This window comes from Schistocerca nitens, chromosome 7, assembly GCF_023898315.1.
Source record: "Schistocerca nitens isolate TAMUIC-IGC-003100 chromosome 7, iqSchNite1.1, whole genome shotgun sequence".
Lineage (NCBI taxonomy): Eukaryota > Metazoa > Arthropoda > Insecta > Orthoptera > Acrididae > Schistocerca > Schistocerca nitens.
Genome location: NC_064620.1, coordinates 419293935 through 419306852, shown reverse-complemented (window position 1 = coordinate 419306852; position 12918 = coordinate 419293935).

Genomic DNA, 12918 nt, shown 5'->3' with positions numbered 1-12918 from the left:
ATCAGAGTGACTTGGTATTTTCATGAAAATCAGACAATCATAGTCAAATCATCATTTAATGTCAGCTGCAAAAAGAAAAATCAACAAATTAGTTCATGCACAAACAATTATTAAATTCTGAACGGGAAGACTAGCCCATTATCCCATCCTTCTTCTTAATTTTTTTAATATGCATGTGGAAGAGGAAAAGTGACAAAACTAAGCTACAAAGTAGAGGACTCAAGCTCAGGGAAGAAACAGATATCACAGGGGAGCTTAACCAACACCCTGACAGTTAAATACAAGAAAAAGCGTATTCACAGAAAGCGTTCGTTGTCGTGGCGCCCGCTGCCTTTCAGATAATGGTGGAAAAGGCGAGTTTCTGGGTCATTCCCGCCTTCAATGACATGGTGAACATAGTAACCCAAGAGCCAGACAGTTGTGTTCGTTTTCATCAGAGGAAAAAAGGATATGTCCGGATGTAGGAGAATGTCGTTTGGGAAAGCGGTTTCAGGCCCTCGAGTAAGGAAAACTAATTGACGGCGGACCCAGAGCCATTGATCCCTTCCGCAAACAACAAGCCTGTGAAGTAAGGTGTCAGTTTGATGACATTCCTCACACTGATCAGTCGGACGAAGGCCAATATGAAAAAGACGATCACCAGTAGGTATCAAAGGGTGAATGACCTTATACCACGTTGAAACACCCTCCATCGGCAATATAGGAAGACTAAGATGAGACCAGACGGTTTTCCAAGACGTTGACGGGGGGAAGCAAGGTCCACAGAAGAAAGGGGACATGGTGCACCCCGGCGGGGTGATAGCATTTTGGTATTAATATGCGTCATAGAAAGTATATGAGCACCTAGCATACCGATAATTAGAAAGTATTCACGAATGTGTAGCAATTTAGGATTAATCCATCCAACATCAACAGGAGGGGTCAGACAGACCGGCCGGAGGGGGGAAAGTAAACGAGAGGTAACTGAATGCGGAGCCCGCGTACAGGTTAAAACATTGCGGCGGGAAAATAAGTTGGATGCCTTCATTTTTATCGAATTCTCCACGCTTTCCAGGCCTGGCCATTACTTCAGACCGGACACGAAAGATATGGCGGCGCCACAGAAATCGCCCAGACAGCTGTTTCAGTCTCCGGGCCATCATCGCGGGAAGACCTGCGCAACGTAATATACTTTACTGAAGACATAGGTTTCTAAAACCCGACATTTGGCTATTCGTGCACGACTTATGGCCACATTCAAATTTTCATATGTCGTCAACCATGCATCTACAACATGTGCTCGTACATTCGTTATGTATATTATTATACAGGTGAGACATTTTATTTGAAAGTGCAGGCATGTTAAAAGTAATTTTGCAACGTAGTTCAGGATAACACAAGCACTGCAGTACCGAATATACTTGCCGACTTTCAAATAAAATGCCTCACCTGTATGGGAATATACAGGGTGGTCAATTGATCGTAACGGGGCCAAATATCTCTCGAAATAAGCGTCAAACGAAAAAAGTACAAAGAACGAAACTCCTCTAGCTTAAAGGGGGAAACCAGATGGCGCTATGGTTGGCCCGCTAGATGGCGCTGCCATAGGTCAAACGGATATCAACTGCGTTTTTTAAAATAGGAACCCCCATTTTTATTACATATTCGCGTAGTACGTAAAGAAATATGAATGTTTTAGTTGGACCACGTTTTTCGCTTTGTGATAGAAGGCGCTGTAAATATCACAAACATATGGCTCACAATTTTAGACGAACAGTTGGTAATAGGTAGGTTTTTTAAATAAAAATACAGAAAGTAGGTACGTTTGAACATTTTATTGAGGTTGTTCTAATGAGATACATATACCTTTATGAACTTATCATTTCTGAGAACGCATGCTGTTACAGCGTGATTACCTGTAAATACCACATTAATGCAACAAATGCTCAAAATAATGTCCGTCAACCTCAATGCATATGGCAATACGCGTAACGACATTCCTCTCCACAGCGAGTAGTTCACCTTCCGTAATGTTCGCACATGCATTGACAATGCGCTGACGCATGCTGTCAGGCGTTGTCGGTGGATCACGATAGCAAATATCCTTCAACTTTCTCCACATGAAGAAATCCGGGGACGTCAGTTCTGGTGAGCGTGCTTCAACGAACAATCCACCTGTCATGAAAATTGCTATTCAATACCGCTTCAACCGCAAGCGGGCTATGTGCCGGACATCCATCATGTTGTAAGTACATCGCCATTCTGTCATGCAGTGAAACATCTTGTAGTAACATCGGTACAACATTACGTAGGAAATCAGCATACATTGCACCAGTTAGATTTGCATCGAATAAATGGGGGCCACTTATCCTTCCTCCCATATTGCCGCACCATACATTAATCCGCCAAGGTCGCTGATGTTCCACTTGTCGCAGCCATCGTGGATTTTCCGTTGCCCAATAGTGCATGTTATGCCGGTTTACGTTACCGCTGTTGGTGAATGACGCTACGTCGCTAAATAGAACGCGTGCAAAAAATCTGTCATCGTCCCGTAATTTCTCTTGTGCCCAGTGGCAGAACTGTACACGACGTTCAAAGTCGTCGCCATGCAATTCATGGTGCATAGAAATATGGTACGGGTGCAATCGATGTTGATGTAGCATTCTCAACACCGACGTTTTTGAGATTCCCGATTCTCGCGCAGTTTGTCTGCTACTGATGTGCGGATTAACCGCGACAGTAGCTAAAAAACATACTTGGGCATCGTCATGTGTTGCAGGTCGTGGTTGAGATTTCACATGTGGCTGAACGCTTCCTGTTTCCTTAAATAACGTAACTATCCGGCGAACGGTCCGGACACTTGGATGATGTCCAGGATACCGAGCAGCATACATAGCACACGCCCGCTGGGCATTTTGATCACAATAGCCATACATCAACACGATATCGACCTTTTCCGCTATTGGTAAAAGGCCCATTAAAACACGGGTAATGTATCAAGAAGCAAATACCGTCCGCACTGGCGGCATGTTACGTGATACCACGTACTTATACGTTTGTGACTATTACAGCGCCATCTATAACAGAGCGAAAAATGTGGTCCATCTAAAACATTCATATTTCTTTACGTACTACACGAATATGTAATAAAAATGGGGGTTCCTATTTAAAAAAAAAACGCAGTTGATATCCATTTGACCTATGGCAGCGCCATCTAGCGGGCCAACCATAGCGCCATCTGGTTTCCCCCTTCAAGCTAGAGGAGTTTCGTTCTTTGTAGTTTTTTCGTTTGATGCTTATTTCGTGAGATATTGGGCCCGGTCACTATCAATGGACCACTGTATATAATGGATGTACAAGTACAGGTTTCAGAAACATGGTTGACGACTAGGGTAGTCTGTGTGTGGCCGTGAGTCGTGCACGGATAGCCAGAGAGTAAGATGATCGCTCGCAATAAGCGGAAATCCGGGTTCGAGTCCCGGTCGGGCACAAGTTTTCAGTGTCATCATTACATTCTACTGCTGATGGTTGTCTTTATAAGCAATTGCCGATACATTTAATGTATCAAATAACTAACATTGTCAGTCAATCACTAGGGTTTTCATTGCATGAGCTTCTGATGGGCAGTACTAATACAATGTCATACAAAACAAGACAGCATTTTGCATAATGTTCCACACTTTATTTGCTGTATAAAACTCAATGGAAAATTGTTTTGTGGTAGTATGTATCTGCTGTTTTTGTCACGGTAAGAAATCTGCTTTCACTCACTGAACTTCAGAGACATCACATATGGACTGAATAGTTAATGCGCTAGCAGTTTCACAAATGCTTCGTATTTTCAGTTTTGTGTCCCTGACAACACAAAACGCCCGGTATTATTCACACAGCGCACAATTCCCACTCCTAGGAAACCCCGGCTTTACAGAGTGCGTAAGCCTCCAGCTGCTATGTTCTGCGCCGAGGCGAAACCACATAAGGGCGACAAGGTGCTGGTAACCCGTCCAACACCTTATTGGCAAATTGTGGTTTGGCCTTCCTTCAGCCTCATGACGTAGCACGCGACCAACCAACTTCGCTGGTACCGAGATACCTGTTGCAATCTGATCTTTGTCAATGTTGCTTATTTCCGTGTATTTCCCCATTTATATACTCTTGATACCGCGTCACATGCCACCAGGTGGCACTCACAAGGGAACCTCCTCATCGCACCCCTCTCAGATTTTGTTATAAGTTGGCACAGTGGATAGGTCTTGAAAAACTGGACACAGATCAATCGAGAAAACAGGAAGAAGTTGTGTGGAACTACGAAAAAAATAAGCAAAATATACGAACTGAGTAGTCCATGCGCAATATAAGCAACATTAAGGATATTGGGAGGCCAGGAGCGCCGTGGTCCCGTGGTTAGCGTGAGCAGCTCTGGAATGAGAGGTCTTTGGTTCAAGTCTTCCATCGAGTGAAAACTTTACTTTCTTTATTCTCGCAAAGTTATGATCCGTCCGTTCGTTCATTGACGTCTCTGTTCACTGTAATACGTTTAGTGTCTGCGTTTTGCGACCGCACCGAAAAACTGTGCGATTAGTAGACGAAAGGACGTGCCTCTACAATGCGCACCGAAAATATTTGCTCGCGAGGTCATAGGTCAACCGACTGCTCCACAGGACAACACGTCTGATATATTATATACGACACTGGTGACCTCATGTGCGTCACCTGACGGGAATATGTTGTAGACCCATCTAACTTGTACACTTGGCGAATGGGTAAAAAGATTGTTCTACCTTGCCGATTTAGGTTTTCTTGTGGATGTGATAATCACTCCCAAAAAAGTGATGAAAACATAAGAGTTTATCACATGAACTGCAACAAATTAATGCAATAGTTTCACAGTCGCACAGTTTTCCCTGTGCTCTGTCAAAACATATGTTTTTAACGTTTTCAAATTTTTCCGTGTGTAGACCGTCAAATCCTGCATGTGTCCAAGCAAATCTGAACACGTCCCGGAATTTTGGAGAGCGAAGTTGATTATGTTTGAGTGCCTTAACTTTGATAATAGTCTGAAAATAAAAAAAAATTTTCACTGGAGGGAGGCTTGAACCAAAGACCTTTCGTTTCGCAGCTGCTCACGCTAAACACCGGACCACGGCGCTCCTGAGGTCAGGTCGTCCTTTATGTTGGATATCTTGCGCATGGACTACACAGTTTGTATACTTTGCTTATTTTTTTCATAGTTCCACACAACTTCTTCCTGTTTTCTCGATTGATCTGTGTTCAGTTTTTCAAGGCCTATCCACTGTGCCAAATTGTAATTAAATCTGAGGGGGGTGCGATGGGGAGGTTCCCTTGTCAGTATCGCGAAGGGCAGTGACATAATGTTTCGGCTCATCAGTGTAGATGCGTTAAGATGAGCCTGATAGAGAGTGAATATAACAGGAGTGGATAGAGGATAAATATAAAGTTGTAGGAACATGTATGAACGTAGATAGTTGCCGTTGGAAAACTGGCCTTTCCCCCATGGCTTCTCCCACATATTTATTCGACGCCCCGCGTTCATATAACTGATTCACCTAGATGGGCAATGGATCCACCTTCTTGAGTGCGAATGCACAACACGTAAGTTCGACCTCCTGCAGGATCTCAGAGTAGCGCGCATTCAGGAAATCGACAGGAAATGCAGATAGGTGGCGCTCGGTGGGAACGTGGGTCAGCTGTGAAGCGTGCCGAGGTAGTGCACACATTTGTGATAACACTGTGTCCCGGATTGTGCAGCAGTTAACGCACCTGCCTAGTATATAGGAGATCCTGGCTTCGAATGTCAATCCGGTACGCATTTTCACTCGTCGCCGCTGATTACACGTAATGCCCCAATGCAGCTGATATCAGTGATCCCTTCCCTTTGCTTTCCTTCCTCCACCCCCTCCCCCTCCCCCCGGCTTCAATCTGCACATAACATATACTGAACACACCTTCTCCTTATCCTCTCTGGGTCCACCCATTCCTCCTTTTGTCTGCCCATCTCATCCTCCCACCTCTATCCCCTTCTCACCACTCTGTCTCTTTATCTCCTTCTCCACACTCTTCATCCATTTCCTCCATCCCCTCTGTCCACATTTTCCTCCCCTCCCTCTGGCCATATCCTGCTCCCCTGTATCTTTCCAACTTTGCCTCCCCTTCCTCCTTTCCATCTGCCCACCAACCCTCTAAAGCTTACACCTGCCTCATGCACCCCCCCCCCTTCCTCCCCTCTCACTGTCCATTTCCTCCTTCTGCTTACTCTGTCCATCTCCTCCTTTGTACATGCCAACTTATCCCCAATCATGATCATTGACACATGTAGTCCCTGCAATACAATAAGTTCAACAAAGCTGGCCGATACCATCCAACACCACACCTCTCATGCAGGGCAGGCTACACATCAGGGTCTTGAAAATCATTTCTTTGCCCATCATGTATAGGCCACTGTGCAAAGCACTCCAGTAAAGCGGGCTGATATTAGTCCAACACAACACGGCTGTCTGTCATGCAGGTCGATCTGACAGGCTGATACTATTCCGACACGAAATACCTATCATGTAGGGCAGCCTACACGCCAAGGACTGGAAAAACACGTTTTTGCTCGTATCTCTGCTGATATGCGAGGTACGAGGTTATAAACCCCACAGTGTTGATACTCGTGAGACATGCTGTTTCTGTGCCTAATTTGGTTGAAATCAGTGCAGGATTTTGGGAGGAGATCCAAGAGCTGTAATGCCTGACAAGTAATAAGAAGAGAAGGCTGAAAGGTGCAGGAAATATAAATAGAAAATAATCTTTAGGACATTATTATGGAAACAGCAGGTGATGTGATACTGCAAGGAATGTATGAGTAATGAAGCACCTAATTCGGTACAAGATACCTGGAGTAGATGACATTCCTTCAGAATTATGAAGATCCATGAAATAACCAACCAAGACATAGCTACTCCACCTTTTATGTACGAAAAATTTGAGCCAGACATACACCTTCATTCTTTAAGAAGGTAATAATTCCAATATTGAAGAAGGCAGATAGGTGACAGAAGTGAATATTAACGATCCATCAATTTCATGAATTCCAAAATACTACACGAGCTATGTAGAGAAGAATGGAAAGAGTGGTAGAAAACAATCTGGCAGAAGATAAGTTTGCGTTGCAGAGAAATGTAGAAGCGCGCGAGGTCAGTATACCTATGCAGCAACATCCTTCCCATACCATAAGACTCGTATCACCAACGCGATCATATTGGATAGTGCTGGAGGTACCGCCACATGGCGAAAAGTGGGAACACGTAATGCAGCCAGAGCGAAGTAGATAGCTGCATGAAAGCAGCCTTTGAACTGATGACCGCAACAGCAGCAACTACGATTGAGGTGTCTCCCATCTAGCTACAGTCCTATCACGTCATCTATCTCCGATATTGCCTCCCATCTTCTCACAAGACGGTCTTCTATACAGCTGCCTGATATGTGCAGCAAAACATAACTTACGTGTTAATTGATAAATGTTTTTTCGACTTCATGCTGGTTATGTAAGTTTTCTCTAATTTACGGAAGCAAGTGTATTATGTGTCGTTTGACGTACCATTCGGATAGTTATTGTAATGTAGCTGGCAACGTCTTTATGCCTACAGGGTGTCACTTATAATAACTTGATCTGATAGGTCTGATAAATCCAATATTTACACTATCGCAACAAGGAAGAGATATCGAGTGCCGATTGCACAGCGAATAGGACCGAAGCAACTGAGTTGTCCTTGTGAAAGATACGAGCTTCAGTTGATAAAGACGTAGGCCTGCCGTTCTGATTGGCTTTTGATAAGGAAGCCTTGGAGTTTCCGCTATACTTACGCCGGTGTACATATATTAAGAAAAGATGAAGCACAAATACGTTAATAACTCAGAACAAGATAAAGCTCTCCGTATGAAATCTGGGTATGTTGTAAGTGAGGTAGAGTTGCACAAGAACAAAACACGTTAAACAGGCTTACACATATTCCGCTGCTTTTACCTGTTCAATAAACAATATCTGCAACTTGCGAAAACTGTCCATACACTAAGTACTTGGGCTTCGTGACGAGTAGCAGACCAGCGATTTTCTGTTGTCCTCAAGATGTATTACATCATTAAGTCATATTGTAATAGTCCAGCAATGTTAAGCCACAGAATGCGTCTACATTTTTATTACGAAATTTAAAAAAAAGATTAATTATTGTTTTAAATACCCTAAATGACGGAAGGTTAACAAAAGGTATTTATTGGAAATAATTATACAGGGTGGAGCAGAGGAAACGCATGTGTTTTGAACCGCTAGTACGCGGGGGGTATTGGCCTTGAATGAATGCTGGCAGACTGCCCATACAATGCAGTTTCCGTCGCTATGGAGCGTCCGAGCCTAGAGAATCGTGTGTTCGTTGTCGAGCAGTACTTTAGAAACAATGATTCCGTAGTCACAGTGCAACGTCTTTTCCTTCAAAATTTTAGAGTGGGTAGTCGAGGTGCAGTGACTGATCGAAATACTGTACTCCAAATGGTTCAAATGGCACTGAACACTATGGGACTTAACATCTGAGGTCATCAGTCCTCTAGAACTTAGAACTACTTAAACCTAACTAACCTAAGGAAGTCACACACATCCATGCGCGAGGCAGGATTAGAGCCTGCGACCGTAGCGGTCGCGTGTTTCCAGACTGAAGCGCCTAGAACCGCTCGGTAACACCGGCCGGCTATTGTACTCAGATGGGTTGCAGCTTTTAGAAGTACTGGATCTGTAATGAAAAAGAAACCTCCTGGTCTTCTTCTGACAGTTCGTGCTCCGGGAAATGAAGACCGAGGGAGAACGGCAGTTCTTGCTCGTCCGAAACGATCGGCTAGACGACCGGCTGTAGCGCTGGGTATGACACGTCATTCGCTTCACCGCATCTTACATGATCTTAAGTTTCACCTTGTAACGGTACTTGAATTACGTAACCATTACGGCATCTCAACTCAACCTCTCGATACCAGCAATATTCTACTGTGTTTCTGTAAAGTAGTTAACATATATCTGAGACAACATTCAGATTTGATTTCATTAATGTAGAGGTACTTTGATACATCGATATGTTTATATTGCAATGATATTATTCTTATGTGTATTCTTTCTTTTGTCACTATGATATTTGTCGTACTTGTAACTCTGATTTTTGGGCGCGTGAGCGATTATTAGTTAGTTAAAATGGTTCAAATGGCTCTGAGCACTATGGGACTCAACAGCTGTGGTCATAAGTCCCCTAGAACTTAGAACTACTTAAACCTAACTAACCTAAGGACATCACACACATCCATGCCCGAGGCAGGATTCGAACCTGCGACCGTAGCAGTCGCGCGGGTCCGGACTGCGCGCCTAGAACCGCGAGACCACCGCGGCCGGCTATTAGTTAGTTAGAGAGTCGGACCTTGAGAAGGTTAAGTCTTGGACTTCATGTTGGAAAGACGCATATTGTAGTCAGCTTATAAAATGTGAACTTTAACAGTGAGGAAGATGTTTTCAAGTATGTTTTGTATTGTGAAGTGATGTTTTGTGTGTTACGTGATATTGCAGCAAAAGTAATAAAAAAGAAGTGTAACTTAAATTCGGAGTGCTGATTATTTTTTTACATCACCATTGTCCTGCAAAAGTGTAATCTTCAAGAATGGTTTGTGAAACACATCTATAAAACTTTTGAATATCGCATAATAAAACCTAGGCCTCTTTGCATCCGAGCTTGGAATCATCACCACCTAGATTTTCGACGATTGAGCCATGATTTTACAACGAGACCAGCGTGGGAAACACGAAAAGATGAGTGCCTAGTTTATTTATTATTACATGAAATGACTTAATTAACTGTGCTGTTATGACTCCTGCCACATAATAACTTTGTTGTTGCACAAAAATGCAGTTATTAGCAGCGTGAGCAACACCACAATCATTATTATATTTTGACCTTTGCTGTGGTAGGGGTTGTTAGAACCCGTACAAGATATTGATCGTCCAGCAGCCTAGTGAAGGGGATTTTGTACAGAGTAGAGAGTTTTGTCGCTTAATGGACGAAATTTTTTACGGAAGATGCACATGCTACAATCTTCATGAGTGATTAAGCACATTGATAGTTACGTCAATGTTCAAAATTGTCGGTATTGGGTGCCGGGGAACCCACATGAATTACACCAAAGACCTCTCCACAGTTTAAAAGTAACAGTGTGGTGCTACATTTCAAAGATAGGGATTGCTGGGCGCTTTTTTTTAAAAAAAAAAAAAAAAGAGGTAGGAACTGCAGTTACTGTGACATCAGCGCGCTACGTTTAAATGTTAAACAACTTTCTTCGTCCTGAACTTGAAAGACGTGAGAGAAATATGGTTTCAGCAGGACGGTGCCACAGCACAGCTCACGCGGCGAGAGCATCCATGGAAGTGGTTCGAGAAATGTTTCTAGGACATGTTACTTCGAGATATGGTGATGTTTACTGGCCCCCTCGCTCACCCGATCTGTCGATATGCGACTTTTTTTTGTGGGGATATTTAAAATCAAAAGTCTACATGAACAAGCCTTGCACAATCTATGACCTGAAGAATTCCCTTCGTCAGGAAATTTAAGCCGTGGCGTATGAAATGTTGGAGTGAGCCATGCGTAACTTTCGGAAGAGGAACAAAATTTGTATTCAGCAAGAAGGACGTCATCTGCAAGACATTGTTCGAAACTAATTAAAGTACGTACATTTCAAAACTGCATTAATAAATCTATCACTTAATGCTTGTTTTTATTATTTTTATCAAACCGCGTCCCTGTCATTCAATAGTGAAAAACATGCGTTTCCTCTGCTCCACCCCGTATAAGATTCATTTCAAAGTACTTGTATTCAGGAGGTATACAGGCGTCGAAAACTGTGAAAACGCCGCGAAAAATACAAGCTTGAACATAAACGAAGATGATATAAAAGTTTTTGAGTATGGTGCCGGGTCATAACGTAAAAATACTGTTTTGAAGAAACCAAAGTATCAGCCACGGTTACACTGGTCTTCTTCTGGGTCTACTGGTCATTATGACGTCGTACCGTACCCAGAAGGCTCTCATGTCAACCGGCTCTGGCCGGGGCAGCCTGCGCAATTATAAACACAGTTGCTGGCCAAGGCTGTCGACTGCGCTGTTATATTTGACCGTGAATGACACCCGAGAAATTGTCGGTCGTGGACAGAACATTGTTCTATGTAATTGTTAGTGTATTAAATAGGTTCTAAGTAAACTTGAACGTAGGTAAACTGCTGGTGCTCGTGTGATGTATGCTTCCGTAACCAAGGTATCCAAACTGTGGCTCTGAGCACGATGGGACTTAACTTCTAAGGTCATCAGTCCCCTAGAACTTAGAACTGCTTAAACCTAATTAACCTAAGTGCATCACACACACCCATGCCCGAGGCAGGATTCGAACCTGGGACCATAGCGGTCGCGCGGTTCTAGACTGTAGCGCCTAGAACCGCTCGGCCACCCCGGCCGGCTATCCAAACTGTATGGTGTTTCAAGAGGCACCATATCGCTTACGGGGAAAGTGGAAAAACATCCGCTAAGTGACAACACGGACAAATGAGAGGACGACAGCTGCAGAAGTCACTCCAGAACTGAAGGGAGCTCCAGAAGTAGGGAAATGCAGGGCGAACTGGAATTCCAAAAACACTCATCAGAGATTTAAATTCAGTGCTGCCAAATCCATAAAACCTGTCCTATGGAGCAATGGAAGAAATTTATTTGTCCGCATGAGTCCAGTTGCACAATGTTTCTGACTTCTGGCTGAGTTTACTTCCCAAGAGGGAAACATTGCGGAGGTTCGATGATGATTTGGGCAGCCGTATCGTGATGTTCCATGGACCCTATTTGAATTCTACAACGTGGCATTATCACCACTAGGGATACTGTGAACAATAAGGCTCATCAGTTCAATCCTATGGTTCAATGTTTGTTTCCCAACGGTGATTCTGTGTTGCAAGACTGCAAGGTCCAACGCAGCTCGCATCGCCCGGGACTTGTTTTATGAGCACGAAGACTAACTGTCGCATATCCCTTGGCCACCACAATTACCAGATCTCAGTACTGTTGGCGTACTTAGCAAGACGGACGCGTGGCCGCTATAGACATCCATCATCGTCATCTAAACTTGCCAGTATTTTGTAGAAAGAATGGTACAAAACTGGCTTGAAAAATAGACAGGATCAGTATTTAACCATTCTAGGACGACTGGAAATACTGAATGAATATAGTCCGAGTTATTTGCTCGCCTTTAGTTACGTTGTCTCAAAACATTTTTACAATTTCCGACTGTAATATTTGTCTTAAAGGTAAAATTAGACCGCTTGATGAGCAGATTATGACAGCAATTTAAAGTTTTAAACTCGACCAGAAATTGTAAGATGTACTGGAAATCAAGTTTTTGTTGCCCCTGGAAGCCGTTATGTAGGCTACGTGTAACAGAGATTATGAACCACGAACCGGATTAGCGGTTTATGAATATAGGTAACTTCTACATTGGTCTCTGTCCTCAACACCACTTTTCAGTAACTGACTTTCTGAGCATTAGATTTAGCTCAGCTATGCTCGTCTCTGCCGCCAGCTGGAGGCTACGCTACTGGACGCAGCCGAATGACGGAAAGCGTGCTCTTCTACTGGACTCGATGGCCAAGCGTTTCTAGGCGCTTCAGTCTGGAACTGCGCGACCGCTACGCTCGCAGGTTCGACTCCTGCCTCGGGCAAGGATGTGTGTGATGTCCTTAGGTTAGTTTGGTTTAAGTAGTTCTAAGTTCTAGGCGACTGTTGACCTCAGATGTTAAGTCCCATAGTGGTCAGAGCCATTTGAACCATTTTTTTTTTCCTTCTGGACTAGAGATGACTGGGTGTTTGTGTTGTCCTCATC